The sequence below is a fragment of the Uranotaenia lowii genome, chromosome 2, assembly GCF_029784155.1.
Source record: "Uranotaenia lowii strain MFRU-FL chromosome 2, ASM2978415v1, whole genome shotgun sequence".
Taxonomy (NCBI): domain Eukaryota; kingdom Metazoa; phylum Arthropoda; class Insecta; order Diptera; family Culicidae; genus Uranotaenia; species Uranotaenia lowii.
Window position 1 is genome coordinate 175202531 of NC_073692.1, and position 16613 is coordinate 175219143.

The window sequence follows — 16613 nt, forward strand, 5'->3', positions numbered from 1 at the left end:
CCCGAAAAAAAAACAATACAGATACTGTTTTCGCTAAAACTTTCTTGTTTCTCAACCAATTTCTTTAAAATTTATAGTTTTGAAAAGCCTATAATGTGACTCAAATATGTTTTTCAGACAACTTTCAGCTTCAACCAATTATTTTAAGTTATGTGAAGTTCAAAAAATTTTTTATGAAAAAACTGCCAATGCAGTTACATCACTAAAACCGGTAGGAAGTTTTCTTTCTTTTGCATATAATTTTTTTTTTGCCCAAACCCTACGATAACATACTCAAAATCCAGTGCAAAGCTGAATTTAGGTGTAGGAATTGTATCAAAAATCCGAATTGATGAAATGTTTGAAAAACAGCTACCTTTGAAAATTCGTCATAAATTATGTATTTCGTATTTTAAAAAATCTGAAGATGCCAAAATGTGACAAATTACGTCAACTTTCCAATACATTTTTTTAATTTTTTCTACTGTAACAGGAACAGCTTTGGCGGTTGATTGATTGAAAAGTACGGGTTTTACACAACTTTTTTACATTTTTTGTAGCCATGATCTTAAAAAAAAATTGTTAAAAATTTCCGTATGTGCAGCATATAGCTTCTAACTTCAGCTTTTTTTTGCACTAAGTGAAGTTTTTTTCGAGCACTGATGAACAGATTTATAGAAATTTTCCTGAAGCATTTTTTTTTCATAAAAAATTTCTTGGACTTATCATAACTTTAAAATAATTGATTGTAGCTGAAAGTTGTCTGAGAAACATATTTGAGTCACGTTATAGGCTTTTCAAAACTATAAATTTTTAAGAAATCGGTTGAGAAACAAGAAAGTTTTAGCGAAAACAGTGTAAACCGTCATTCGACCGCTCGCCGTATGAAAAGGTATACACATGCGTTATTCGAAAACCACAACCCTTATAAAAATTTTAAAAACGCGAAAATACTTGCATTTTGAAAATAAAAATAGTCCTGTCGTTAAATTTGCGAATAAAAAAATTATATAAGGTGTAATCATCATTCAAAGTTCAAAAACCGTCATTTGACCGCCTCCGGTACGTTTAGTGTTAACATAAAAATATCCAAGATTAATTGTGGTTCAAAATGTTCTTAAAATTCCCGGTTTTACAAAATGAGGAAACATACTTACTTCTATATATTTTTCTCCCTGAGGTCATCGTAAATTACTCACAGTTTTCATAAATTGCTCATTTAGTTAAAACCTTTTTTTCTAAATCTTTTTGATATTTTTCCAATGAATTTTTACCATGATATTTCAAAATTTATACCGGAAAGAAGAGCTGATAAAAAAAATACAAATTTTCATTTAGTGCTCCTAAATAAGTCGAAATCAGTTTTCAAATTCTTTGCACCTCGGAAAATGTGAATTTCGTTTCCTTGTGTTCAAGTTTTAAATGTAGATTTTGGGTTCTGGAGATGAATTTGAATCTCTTTCTTTATCGCGAACACCAATGCCGCAGCCCATGGCGTAGAGGATAGCCTCCAAGTCTTCAGAGCCAGCGGGCATTTGTAAGATGCTAGCCATCAACATATCCTCGAAAGATTGTATGCTTAGAGTTAAGAAAAAAGAAATCTCTTCGAGGAAACATCAAGTTTCATTCATCATTTCAAACAGTATGTGTTTGTGTGCGTTTTTCAAAAAACAAAAATCTTTCATATTGAAACAGCTTTTATAAACACTTTTTTGTTCCTTTTTGGCTCTAAAAACTCGTAGAGAAGGCAAAGTTCTAACATGTAATCTCTTCTATCGATTTATTGTTGCTGAAATTTCTTGTGTTTTAACGCATTAGCTTGAATTAAGAAATCTTGAGAAAATAATTTAAAATTCAAAGTCGTACTAAATATGTAGTAAGTAAAGTTTTATTAGAATGACTTGTCCTGATTCTGAGTTCATAATTTTTCTTCGATTTAGAAAATATTTTGAAACACAAAAAAAAATCCTAATGGGTAACTTTTCGCTGGTCAAAACTTAATCGAAAATGAATTTCATGCGGCATCAACACTTGTTGTTCATTACGATTGAATTTGTTTAGTGAAATATTGATGACTACAAGACAAAAAGAAAGATTAGAAAGTTAGACGGTCATTTGAAGTCATACGCTTCTTCAATTTAACACTTGAAGGCTAAGACAAGAAAATCAAGAATTACTACAAACGGCATAACAATCCTACAATCTTTTGGCCTGATATCGCTTTGTGCCACTACTCTAAGGATCCATTAAAGTGGTATGAAGTCAACAAGGTCACATGTTTACCGAAAGACATGAACCCACCAAACTGTCTAGAGATTCGTCCAATCGAAATTATTTGAGCTTTGACGAAGGAAAATCTGAGGAAATACATGAACCCAGCGGACAGTGTTGAAAAAGTTCAAGAAAGATTGGCCTAAAGAAAAAAAATTGGCCTAAAGAGGTAAAAATGGTTTCGAAAAAGCACTGTGCAGAAGCTGGAAATTAAAAGAACTCGCCTACCATACAAAGTTAATGCATGATGAATTATAAATTGAAAGAAAACACTATTTTGAATTATGTTTGATAATAAAATGTGTTTTAAGAAATCGTTAGTTTTTATTTAAGAAAATGTATTTATAATTTTCGACACAGTCTATAAGTCTCAATTCTCATCTATACAACAATTTTAATTATTTTGATGGACTTTATTTACAAACTAGCTGATCCCGTACGAACTCCGTTTCGCATTAACTATCAATAAGTGATGAGGAGTTTGTGTTTGAATGGTATGGACGAGCCCTTTTCTGTCGTCTGTTAGAAAAATTTGAAATTAGGAATCAATTTCTCTCGTGTATAAATTTTCGTCTTGATACGATGTATAAGAACGTAATTATTGCAAAAAACATTGAATAATTAATTTAGATTACTCCTTGTGCCGATTCTTTGTTCAACATTTAACATCTGATATCAATGTCTTGTGCTTTAAAACTCTTATATGCAAATTTTCATTAAAATGTTATGCATAATCACGATAATATTGCGAAAATAGTGAACAATCAGTATGGACGACCCCTTTCCTCGACCCCTTATACAAAATTTGAATCCTTAAGGGGGGGTAGGGTCTAACGGGTATAAAAAAAAAACACCATTTTCACGATTTTTTTTCTAGAGCTATCGTTCAAACAAATGTATTCAAATTTTTTGCATTATACAAAGCATTGTCAAAAGAACAGTTAGTAATTTTTTCGTAGAAAATATTGAAAAATGAGCCGGTGACGGAGCACTTTCGAGGATGCCTTTTAGAAAACAGGATTGGCGGTGGACACTGTATCTCAGCACAGATCATCTGAAGTAAAATAATATTTTAAATAGATGTTTTCTGGACCCCAACGTTTTTATTTAACTTAAAATTTTTTTATGAAATTTTTGTGGCTGTTTGAAGTAAAAACTACAATTTTTCACGAAAAAATCCGCCATTTTTCACCTGTAAAATCTCCCCAAAGTAAAAAAAAACTAAAATGAAAAACGTTGGGGTCTGGTATTTTATATGTAGAAAATATGTTCCAAATTTGAAAAGAATCGGATAAGTAGTTTTCAAATGTCCACGGTCTTTAAAAATGTGCTTTCGAGAAAAACGCGTTTGAAGTTTCTGCTCTTGCTTTCTTGCAGTATTAGATAGGAGGAGATAAAGGCCTATAATTTCTACAGTTTTGCTTCAATTGACTTGAAAATTTGACACAACATTCTTGAAATGTTTTACAATAAGAAAATAAAAAAATAAAAAATTGATTTTTTGAAAGTGTTAGACCCTACCCCCCCCCCCCCCTTAATTCATTTGCCCGTCCCTAAAAACTCCCGATTAAAAATTTTCGTTTCAATCCAATGTTTGTTAGCGTAAATATCGCAAAAACTGTAAACAGGTAATATGAACGACTCTTTTTTCAAAATTTGGTCAAGGGACAACGCGTGTAAATCGGTGAAATCGTTTATTAAAAAAATCAAAATCAATTTCTTTTTCAAGTTTAATTAGTATAAAATTCTGGAAAAATATTCAGTTAGGCTTCCGCTTTTCCAAATCCGAATTGCCGGGCCTTACGCTTAACCCCTGTCATCAGGTTTTGTACAGCCTTGTCCACCTTCTTCGCCGCAGAAAGCCAGTTTGCCTTGAACTGCTGCTCGTCCTTAGCAGTTTTTTTGGTTAAATACAAAAAGTTGTAAATATTTGCTAGCATATGATTGAGATACTCCTTTGCACACAATGAATTCTTATTCTTGCTGAACCCTCCATACCGATTTTTGCCATAAAAAGTCTTTCTGATAAAATTTTCGACATTTTTTAAATGTATCAGTGGTAAATAAGACAGTTCAATTAGTGGGGCATGTTTTGAGAAATTAGATTGAATAAGGAAAAATCACGTTTTTTTTACTGTCCAGGCCAAATTTTTAAGGAAAAATACTTTCACTGTGAAGAATATGAACCATAGTACCTCCAGTTAATGAATTGAAAAGCTGGAAAATTTGTAGAGGGTCAATAAATAGGAGACAATCTACATTGATGTTTTATTTTTGGATCTGACTTCACTAAAACTTTGTGTCTATACCAATAAATCAACAAAGGTGCAAAACTTTGAAAATCTAGCTCTCAATCGAATTAAAGTCTCTTACTTAACTTTTGGATCCTGGATTTCCACTGTGATTTTTTTCGGTGAATCCAAATTTAAAATTTATTAGACTACATTAAATTTGATTTAAAAATCGATTTCGTCTTTGTTTAGAATTTGATGCTTTGGGGTAACATTGATCAGAATCTATTTTGACGGTTTTAACGAGTTGTCTTGATCATAAAGGATACAAAACACCTTCATAATATTTACAAATGCTAGAAATTGATGAACTAAGGCAATTCGGTACAAACTCAAATGATATAAACTCTACAACATTGAACACATTACTTTAGGTGGCTCAAAGATACTAAATTTGAAACTTTTGGCCCACCCAGACAACCATTTGGTGGATATTTCGAATTTGCAACACAAATATACGTGCAAATATACGTGTAAACATATTGTATATAATGCTGCAAAACCAGTATCTATATATATATTTATATACGTATCATTTTGAACGCCATATATATGTATTCTTGATTTGGATTGTACTGTCGTAATAAAATCATGCAATGTTAAATACGATAAAGAATATGCATGGGCAGCACATTGTAGGTGCAGATATACGAAAATGAGTTTAAATAACATTCTATGCGATATAATCTGTAAAATGAAATACGACTTCTGGTTGTAAAGAAGAGAAAACTGAGATATACAATGCTGAATTTCATTGTTTCTTGGTTTAAATTTCTTTGTGGTCCAAAAAAAAGAACATCGCGGTTCTTGTGTTAAGGCCGAAAAACAATTAAAATCGAAAGATGGACAGTGATGCTGCATAAATTAGGGGTTAAATTTTTTAACATTACTTATACAATTTTAACTAAAAAAAACATATTAAATTTTGCCTTCATTTTATTCTCTAGGTGCTCGCACTATTCCTCTTTAAATTTTTCCTTCAAACTTTACCATTTGATAGGGTTTCTAGCCTTTTGTCCTTACTTTTAAAAAATGTCACATGTTTGAAATTTTTTGAAAATTATCCCAAATTTCCTCAAAATATAACAAGAACTACAACAAAACTATAAATTTACTAGGAAAAAAAATGTCACATAAATCAACCTGCTGCTTCTAAACGCTTTGATTTAATCAGGAAGGGTGTTTGTGGTGGGCCTTCGGAAAAATAGATATTTCAAGGATTTGAAATATAATTTTAAATCACATTTGAAATTTTCTAAAACATACCAAGTTTTTCCCAACTAAAACTCAACATGTAGGTTTTTTGAACGTAGAAAAAAGTTTTGTGATATTTTAACTTGAGACTTAGTTATTGATGATTATGTGTAAAAATTTTATGTTGACCAAAGCTACCCCCGGTGATCAATGTACTCCGTTTTACGGTACTGAAAATTGGAAATAAGTAATGAGCTGCTAAATCGTCCCTTTAAAAAAGTGGTATTTTACTGACATCAGATTTTAAATTGAAGTATAACTAGGATAAGATTTGATACAAATTGGACATCGAAGATCATTGAAAACTTTGGACCCAATAAATACTTTCTGAAAATTTCGTGTTTTCCTTTGAACCTGTTGAGTGAAGATTAATATTTTTTAATACTTCGTTATGTTTATTATTAAGTTACTTGTACACACTCTACCCACGCTCCTGGACCTCGGAATTGATTCCTGAAAAGTTGGTTCGCGCGACAGGGTTCAGGGATGATGTTTCGTTAATCATTCTCCTCTTCTTCATCATCGAGTTTGCAATTCCCGGTGCGGTGCGAATCAAATTGCTTACCTGAAAATGGCACGGCATGGGTTTACCATACATCATTTACACGGCACGAGGCAAGGTGGCTTAACAACATGGCGAAGCTATTTCGAGTGTGCAACCAACCCAATCTATTATTTCGTGTAACCTTCGTCTTCCATAGCGGGGCCAATTTCGCGCCTCCTCCTTCGCGCCTGACTGATTGGGAAAAGGGCTCCAAAAGAGGTTCAACCCCCTTCCAGCCCACTAGGTTGGACATCTTGTTATTTCTATATTCGCATCCTGCTACTGAATTACAATTTGAAATAACTTGTAGAGTGCAAAATTGATCGAAAGTGTGGGAAAGGAAGTTTGATTTAAAAACAGCTTCATCACGGCCTTTTGTGGATTCAAGGTTGACGTGGTGAATAAATAAGGAAGAGCAGTTTCTCAATCTTTAAGAACAGAGTAGATGGGTATCGGCAATTCATTTTAAAGCATTTGCTAGTTAAGAGTTTTATTTTATTAAAGTCATTTGAAGAAAATACCCAAGTACTGATACCCAAGTACTGATTTTGTTAATGAAGAACAAGTAAAAATATAAAGGTATTAAAACGATGAACTCGTTTCAAAAATGGAAATAAAAAAGACATTAGACACGAGAGCAAAAAGGACAACTCATGGGTTTGACGTGATTCAGGATAGCATTGGTCGTTTTTTTTTTTTTTTATAATGCTTTATTTGAAACGGCTCATACGATTAGGTTTTAAGGAGCCAAACTCGTTTTCTTTGTTTTTACAATCGTTTTCTTAGCTTAGCACTTTTTTTTAAAGAAAAAAGAAGATAGAAAGGGAAATATGAAAATAAAATAGAATTATAGACGAAGATCAATAGCTTTTAGAAAATGGTAGATTTCAAACATGTAGTCCAAATCCAGCACAGCTAGCACATCCCTCACTGGAACGTTAGGTGGCCTCGGGCCCGAAGGGAATCTATTAAATTCGTTCTGGCGACAAGATGGACCTCACACGACCAGACAATATGCTCGATGTCATGGTAACCTTGGCCACAACTACACAAATTGCTGCCAGCAATGTCAAAACGATAGAGTACCGCGTCTAAGGAATAATGATTGGACATGAGACGGGAAAATATACGAATAAAATCCCGACTCAGGTCCAACCTATTAAACCAGGGTTTAAGGCTTACCTTTGGGATAATCGAGTGGAGCCACCGACCCAACTCATCCTCGTCCCATTTGCGCTGCCAGTTGACAAGAGAGTTTCTTCGAACCAAGAAGTAAAATTCGTTGTAGACGATTTCACGGCGATACGTGTCGCCTTCTATCGCCCCCACCTTTGCCAAAGAGTCTGCCCTCTCATTGCCGATTATCGAGCTATGTGAGGGGACCCAAACAAAGGTGATAACAAAGCAACGTCTTGATAAAGCACTCAATGTGACTCGTATCTTCTCTAAGAAGTATGGAGAGTGCTTTCCCGGTCTTATTGAGCGGATTGCTTCAACAGAGCTGAGACTATCTGTGACGATATAGTAGTGTCCTGCAGGCCGTGAAGCGACGCTGTCCAAAGCCCAACAAATTGCTGCTAACTCTGCAATATATACAGAGCATGGTGACTGAAGATTATAAGATGCGCTGAAGATATCATTGAATACTCCAAATCCTGTTGATTCCTCTATGAGAGACCCATCAGTAAAGTACATTTTATCAGCATCGACGTGTCTATGTTTAGCATCGAAAATTCTAGGAATTAAAAGTGAACGAAGCGAATCCGGGATCCCACGAATTTCTTGCTGCATAGACAAATCAAACTGGACAGAAGAGTTGTCGTAGTCTGGGATGTAAACACGAGTTGGAGAATACGAAGAAGGATTTACCTGCATGGACATGAAGACATGGTATATAGACATAAATCTGGTTTGAAAATTTTGCTCAAGTAGCCTTTCAAAATTTACGATCACCAATGGGTTCATGATCTCACACCTGATGAGGAATCTGAGTGATAATAAATTGAATCGATCTTTTAGTGGAAGTATACCTGCCAAAACTTCAAGACTCATGGTATGTGTTGAGGGCATACAGCCCAAAGCGATACGGAGACAACGGTATTGGATACGTTTGAGTTTGATGAGGTGAGTTTTAGCAGCTGTCTGGAAACAGAAACTACCGTATTCCATCACTGAGAGAACAGTTGTTCGATACAATTTTAAAAGATCTTCTGGGTGAGCTCCCCACCAGGTGCCAGTGATTGATCGGAGAAAATTGATTCTTTGTTGGCATTTTCCTTTCAGATACTCAATATGGGTTCTCCAGGTACACTTGGTGTCAAACCAAACCCCAAGATACTTAAAACACCTCGATTGAGTGACCGTTCTACCTAGGAGTTGAAGCTTAGGTTGAGCAGGTCTACGTTTCTTAGAGAAAACAACCATCTCCGTTTTCTGTGGAGAAAACTCAATCCCAAGTCCCAAAGCCCAAGTTGACAATCTGTCTAAAGTATCTTGTAAAGGCCCGTGCAAATGAGACTCTGTAGCTCCTGTTACAGATACTACACCATCATCTGCAAGTTGTCTTAAAGTGCAGCCTTCAGAGAGACAACTGTCGATATCGCTTACGTAGAAGTTATACAAAAGTGGACTTAAACATGAACCTTGCGGGAGGCCCATGTAAGAGTTCCTTCTAATTGCAAGATCTCCGTGAGCAAAGTTCAAATGTTTCTCACAAAGCAAGCTGTATAAGAAGTTGTTCAATAGAGGAGGCAGACCCTGGGAGTGCAACTTGTCTGACAACACCTCTATTGAGACTGCATCAAAAGCTCCCTTTATGTCTAGAAACACTGAAGCCATTTGCTCACGTTTTGCGTACGCCAATTGTATCTCTGAAGACAGTAAAGCAAGACAATCGTTTGTCCCTTTGCCCCTTCGAAACCCAAATTGAGTATCTGAAAGGAGACCATCTGTTTCCACCCATTTATCCAATCGGAACAAAATCATTTTCTCCATCAATTTACGAATGCAAGACAACATCGCTATCGGGCGGTACGAATTAAAATCAGACGCAGGTTTTCCAGGCTTTTGGATAGCAATAACTCTCACTTGTCTCCAATCTTCGGGAACAATGTTATGCTCCAAGAACTGATTAAATAAATTCAACAAGCGAAATTTGGCTGCATCAGGAAGGTTTTTCAACAAGTTGAATTTTATTTTATCAACTCCTGGAGACGAATTGTTACAAGAAAGCAGAGCAAGTGAGAATTCTACCATCGAAAAACCGGAATCAAGATCGCATCTATTCGGAGGCAAACTTCGGATGATTTTTTGCACCGGTGTGGAATCTGGACAGATTTTCCGCGCGAAATTGAAAATCCATTTATGCGAATGTTCTTCACTTTCGTTCGTGGAAGAACGATTACGCATGCTCCGAGCCACATTCCACAAAGTGCTTAAGGATGTTTACCGCGATAAACCTCCCACAAAATTACGCCAATGCGCACGTTTTTTCCCCTTGATCAGGTTTTTGAATTGCTGTTCAAGAGAAAAATACGTGTTGAAGTTATCCAGGGTTCCATGTTTCCTAAAAACTTTAAAAGCGTTCGATTTGTCGACGTAAAGTTTGGTGCATTGACTGTCCCACCATGGATTGGGAGGCCTTCGACGAACAGATGAACCTGGGATGGGTTTCGTTTGAGCACCAACTGCACAATCAAAAATCAAACGAGAAAGAAAGTTATATTCCTCCAACGGAGGTAAAACCTCCATGGAAGTGATAGCTGAAATAATTGCGTCCGAATACTTTTTCCAGTCGATGTGTCTTGTGAGATCATATGCCATATTTGTTGAATTTGAAATGACCCCATTGGTGATTGTAATTTTGATAGGTAAGTGGTCACTACCATTGGGATCAGGGATTACCTTCCACTGGCAATCCAATGATAATGAATTTGAGCAGAGTGAGAGGTCAATTGCACTTGGTCTTGCAGGAGGTTTAGGTACCCGTGTTTTTTCACCCGTGTTCAAAATAGTTAAATTGAAACTGTCACAAATGCCATAAATAAGATTAGAACGTCTATCGTCAATTTGTTCTCCCCAGACAGTTCCATGCGAATTGAAATCACCCAGGATCAACCTTGGCTCAGGGAGCACTGAGCACAGGTCCTCTAGGTGACTTCGATCCACTGTAACTCTCTGAGGCCAGTACAAACTTACAATGCATAAGTCCTTACCTCTTATAGTTGTATGACATGCAACAGCTTCAATTCCTCCTGACAACGGGAGGTGGATTCTATAAAAGGAGTAGCGCTTGTTGATCCCTAAAAGCACCCCTCCATATGAATCGTTGCGATCTAAACGAATAATGTTAAAATCGTGGAATGGAATATCTGATTGAGAAGAAAGCCATGTTTCAGAAAGGGCAAAAATATCGCAACTAGTTTCATGAAGAAGATATTTGAACGGATCCAGTTTAGGGATTAGACTGCGACAATTCCACTGTAACACAGTGATATCTCCGACCTCTCGGCTTAAATTAGCCATCGAGAGAGATAAACACTGAAAGAAGGGGCCAAGTTTGCATCAATTGCTTCAAAAGTGTCTTTAATATAGGGAGCATTGTAGTAATTATGCCCCTTACGGATTCAGATACGTTTAAGAACGAGAAAATTCCATTAAGAATATCAGAAAACTTGAAAAGTCCAGGCTGGGACACTGATTCTGACAAAACCGCGTTAGCAGTTGGAGAGCTCGCTGCGGCTGAAGTCCCCGATGATGATGTATAGTTTGGTGGTGAAAAAGTCGTTCGGAATCCAGGAGGAACAAGTTTTTCTTTTCTTGGAGCTACCGATGTTTTAGTGGCGCTGATTGGAGAACTAATAGTAGGGATTTTATTTGGAACTTTGGAGGACTTTGAAGCTGTTTTGGCACGTTTCCGGGAGTTCGCTACAAATACGAATGGGTTCTCTTCATCAGTAGTGTCCTCGTTGTCAACTGGTAGCACTGAGAAAATGTTAGTTAACTGAGGTTGAGTCGGGGGAGAAGCGTTCTTTAAAATAGCGGCGCACACAGGGGTAAATGCACCTAATAAGTGATCAAAATTATTTGCGGACAAACGGTAAACGATAGACTCTTGATGTCTTCGCAACATTTTTATATTTTTTGATGATCTATCAAATTCTTGAAAGAAAAAAGTGATTTTTCCACCTGGAAGGGAGATAAAAAAATTATTTCTTGAAATAATTAGTTCAGAGACTTGATGTCTTCACAAAAGTTGTAGACCTTATTATTTTAAGCAACTTTGTTGAAGACAACATAAAGATCGTATGAAAATCATAAAAGTTACGAGCATTTAAAAAATAACGAGAATTTTAACAAGTAATTTTGAGTTTTTATTTAATATCTTTTTTAGTATACGATTTACAAACTTGATATATTTGAGAAAGTTGTTCAAATTGTTAAAACACACAATTTTGTAGAACATTTTAAATACATATTTCAACTAAGAAAGGAGATATACTACAAAATATCCAAAATAATGCCATTTTTCAGTAAGTTATATCCTTAAAAGTTCGGACGAGTTCGGATAATTTTTTGAGTGGATTTTGTTGGTCAAGTTATTGGCTTTCCATTGATATATAAATTAAACATTAGTTTTGAATAGATTTTTTACAAACAAGCAATAAAAAATGAGCTTTTTCCTTTAGAAACACTTAAAATTCGAAGAAAAAACCCCTCAATTTTTCCTGTTTTTAGAGGAAAAAGCTCATTTTTGATTGCTTGTTTGTAAAAAATCTATTCAAAACTAATGTTTCATTTATATATTAATGGAAAGCCAATAACTTGACCAACAAAATCCACTCAAAAAATTATCCGAACTCGTCCGAACTTTTAAGGATATAACTTACTGAAAAATGGCATTATTTTGGATATTTTGTAGTATATCTCCTTTCTTAGTTGAAATATGTATTTAAAATGTTCTACAAAATTATATGTTTTAACAATTTGAACAACTTTCTCAAATATATCAAGTTTGTAAATCGTATACCTAAAAAGATATTAAATAAAAACTCAAAATTACTTGTTAAAATTCTCGTTATTTTTAAAATGCTCGTAACTTTTATGATTTTCATACGATCTTTATGTTGTCTTCAACAAAGTTGCTTAAAATAATAAGGTCTACAACTTTTGTGAAGACATTAAGTCTCTTAACTAATTATTTCAAGAAATAATTTTTTTATCTCCCTTCCAGGTGGAAAAATCACTTTTTTCTTTCAAGAATTTGATAGATCATCAAAAAATATAAAAATGTTGCGAAGACATCAAGAGTCTATCGTTTACCGTTTGTCCGCAAATAATTTTGATCACTTATTAGGTGCATTTACCCCTGTGTGCGGCGTAAGAACGATTGGATCGTTCTTTCAAAGAGCGCCTCTCCTTATCCCAGCGACTCTTAAATGCCTCGCACACAGAGATGTCATGAGGTGAGCCCCCGCAATAGACACATTTCTGTTCTATTGCTGAGCATGCTCCTTCCTCATGAATCTCTGCGCAACGAGGGCAGCGTGCCTTGTTACAACAATGGGACTCGGTGTGTCCCATTTTAATGCACTTTTTGCAACTCATTGGGCGAGGCACAAAGAGTCGCACAGGAAGCCTCAACATTCCGTCGATCAAAATGTAGTGAGGGAGGGCGGTACCTGCGAAGGTAACACGAAATGAGGCTGAAGGCGAGTACTTTTTAACTCCATTCACAACGTTGGCAGTTTTAAGTTGACGGCAATCCAAGATTTCGACCGAAGTCGAATCTAGGCCTTTAAACTTACCAACACCGTTGGATTTAACGTGCTCTGCCTTAAGGCTCATTTCCGTTATCACGCCCTCGATCTCAACGTTTCGAGACGGAACAAAAACATGGTACTCTAGGTTAATGAACTTGCTGGCAACAATTTCATTTGCACCTTTCCGGTCAGCCACTACAACGCGCAACTTGTCTGGTCGCACCTTTGAAATGCTGGTCACGGAGGGCCACCTCGCCAGATCTTTGGTTATCTGTACCACGTTAAGACGTTTTCCATTAGGTTTGGGCCGGATAAAAACCACCCAAGGCCCAGTGAAAATTGAACCATCTGGGTAAGTTCGGAGACGGGTTGCTCTACTCTCAACCGTGGATGATGCGAAATTATCTTCTATCCGAGAAAAATTCATACCTGAAGGACCAGCATCATCCGAATCCTCTAGGTGCTCCTCATCCTCTCTGATGCCATTCTCATCATCCACAGTTGGCGGGTTTAACCCCCCGCCTTCCCTCATATTTATCAACGGAAGCGCGAATGCCTTCCGTTTGAAAAATATGAGCGAAGCAGTCAATATTTGAAAAATAAATAAAGAGAAAAAATAGAACAAGAAACAGTGAAAAAAGGATAAATTAAGGATTACTTGCAAGCACTTCTTTACGAGTTAATCAGCTTTGGTGTCCGGCACCGGCTCCACCACTTAGTCGTCCTTCGTTGATTGAAGATAGCGATAGCAATATCAAAATGTTGGGTCCTCCTTGTAAATCCCGATCACGGCAATCAGAACCAGAATCCTCGGAACGCCCTCCTCGGTACGCAAGCCCGTATGTTCAGAGCGAACAAAGAGCACCCTTTCGAAAACAATGGCCTTGGTGGTGTTGAAGAAAACGGCAACCAATCCGCTGCTGCTGACAAATTGATAACAGCACACTCGCGCCGGTAGTTGGCTGGTGGGGAACGGCAATTAACAATCGTTCCAGCAGGAAAAACCACAATCTGCGGCAAAACTGCACTTTTAACTTTGATAAGACTGCCAAACTTTTGTTTTTCGAAAAAAAATTCGCTTTAAAACGGTAGTGAAAAAATGACATCCGCACTAGCCGAGCTACTTGGATGGAATGAGCATTGGTCGTTATTAAGAAGATTCTTTGGATTCCCTCTATACTCGTAGAGTTTTCATTCAATATTTCAGAAATGATGAAGCGTCACGGGAATCGAGTGGAATTCTTTCCGAATTATGAGATACATCCTGGGTTTTATCATAATTGAAGTTGAACTGTGCAGTAGACTGAGTCGATTTGGAGTCATTTTTGAATTTCTCAAACCCTTGTGTCTAAAAAGCTTTGTTTTGGTTTGAAATTCATCCAGGATTTTTTTGGGTTTTTTTGTAACGTTTACATGAGTAAATTTGAATTTTCAGGTTTGTATGGGAAAAATTGAATATTTTGTTGTACTGAAAAATCAACAGTATTTTAGTTTCTTCTATGGAACCGATCCAACTCATTTTTTTTTGTTTCGATTATAGTCGTTTTACCATCTTTATGGCATTCGCGACTTTATCAACGTTACAGTTGGCGGATCGTCATTGAAAAACTTATCCGGTCCAACTGTGTTCGATGTTTGCTCTTGGGCTCGAACTGGCGGACATCGGCTCAGGAGACAACAGACTTGCCAACTGAGCTGTATCACAAGTCCGTGAGCCAACTCATCGTTTTTGTTCCAACTTATAAATTCTATAAAGAAAATTTTCCACTGAACAAATTTGTTGAAGATTTTAACTTCGTATTAATTGCTCACTTTCAGTATGAATAGTAAACAGTACTTGACGAACTATTTGGTGAAATTGTTACGGCATGCAAATATTCATAAATGCGAGAGTCGATAACCTGACTGAAGCAAGTCGTTTAATTCAAACTAATCATTAAACCTGTTTTTGAGTTTTTTCTTTAGCACAGCTGTTATGGGTTTTTTTACCTATCCAAAGTTTCGAAACTTGTTATGAGTGTCGCTCTACTGCGTCACCACCAGGGGTGCAAGGTGGTTTCGTCAAATATCAGGACAACGCGTAGCTAAATATCAGGATTTTTCAGGACACCTCTTGATTCATGGATATAATAAACAGCTCTGCTTAGATTGCATAAATAAAGGCGAAATACAGGTCCTGTAAATGCCTTAATTTATGCAACAACAGTACGCAGTTTTTTGGCTTGCCTGCAGTTCATATCGATAAACAGCATTTAAATATCATCTGAACCGAAGATTACCATCTGTTGAATTGGTTTAAAAGATTTATTCGATGTTCTCATAGTTTAACTTAAAAATAAATTATATTTGATAAATTCTTATGAAAATCAGGACATTTTATGGAGCTTTCGAAAAATCAGGACGATCTGAAAATCAGGACAAATCCTGATAAATCAGGACACCTGGCACCTCTGGTCACCACATCACAATCAAAACATTCTACTGTATTTGGTTTAAGAAATAATTTTTAACACATCCGAATAATTTCTGCGGAAGTGAGAATCAACGGAGGTTTTGTAATAAACCTTATAATGACCAAAATTTCGGACCTTAGCATTACCAGGTAAGCGAAAAAGTTAGTGTCTTAACTGAATAGTTTCGGAAAAACTTTGTTCAAAATTTCAGTGCATGGGCGATACTTTTTAAGTTGCTAGAGGCGGATAATAATATCAAGACAATATGAATAAACACATCAAACCTATCAGTATTTTAGGCGTTTCGATTTAAATCAAAATTACATTGAAAAATTAGAAATTCAGTCAATTTATGTTGAGAAATAAAACTAAAATCATCATTTTGGGGATTGCTCAATTTGATCGATACTACACCGATCAGGAAATCTGAATTGTTTCTGTTTGTAATATGTGTCCTCTATGTTCACTTGACACTGTAATCAATTTGTTCGAAAACATCAATATCTGTACATGTACCCTAGAATAACATTAACTCTCTCGCAACACTAAACATAACGCCGAGAGAGTTCTCACATAATAGTGTAGTAAGCCATTTTAGATATAAGTAGAATAGAAAGTACAGTTGAACTAAACGCACGGAATTTCACTTCGTTCCCAATAAACCAATATAGTTAAGTCCAATCAAGCGACTTTTACAAGTTTATCCGAAATCGGGTCTAAAAGTGGTACAACGTACACCGAATAGTGCAAACAAAATTGCTCCCCCAACGGGTGTGATCAGCTGCTGTACCAGAAAGTCACCCCTATTCTTGTTTACGGCGTATCTAGCTTTCGTTCGAACGGATACTTTCGAACGAATTCGAAAAGGCTATTCTTGTTTTCGTTCGAATCAGATACGTACGAGATTGGTGTTACCAGATGAAATTCGAAATTTATAGGCAGCCCTGCGTATCAAAATGACATTTCTGGCAAGCAAATTCAATGTAAACAACCGTTCTTGTTTTGTGGGGTTGTGAAATTTTGCTCGGCGGATTGAAGTACGGAAGCCGGAAACCAGGGA

The 16613-nt window shown here is 36.2% G+C and overlaps 2 protein-coding genes across 8 annotated transcripts in view; both read left to right on the plus strand.

Annotated features, from left to right (window-relative positions):
• The window catches only part of LOC129741846 (uncharacterized), a 138891-nt gene that overhangs the window by 3212 nt on the left and 119066 nt on the right, over window positions 1–16613 (plus strand). The gene's annotated exons all lie outside the window — the stretch shown is intronic.
• Window positions 10106–16613, plus strand: part of LOC129741851 (DNA-binding protein RFXANK) — a 134388-nt gene continuing 127880 nt past the window's right edge. Inside the window, exon 1 of the mRNA XM_055733659.1 lies at window positions 10106–10110. The gene's annotated coding sequence lies outside the window, so the exon portion shown is untranslated. The remainder of the gene's footprint in view (window positions 10111–16613) is intronic.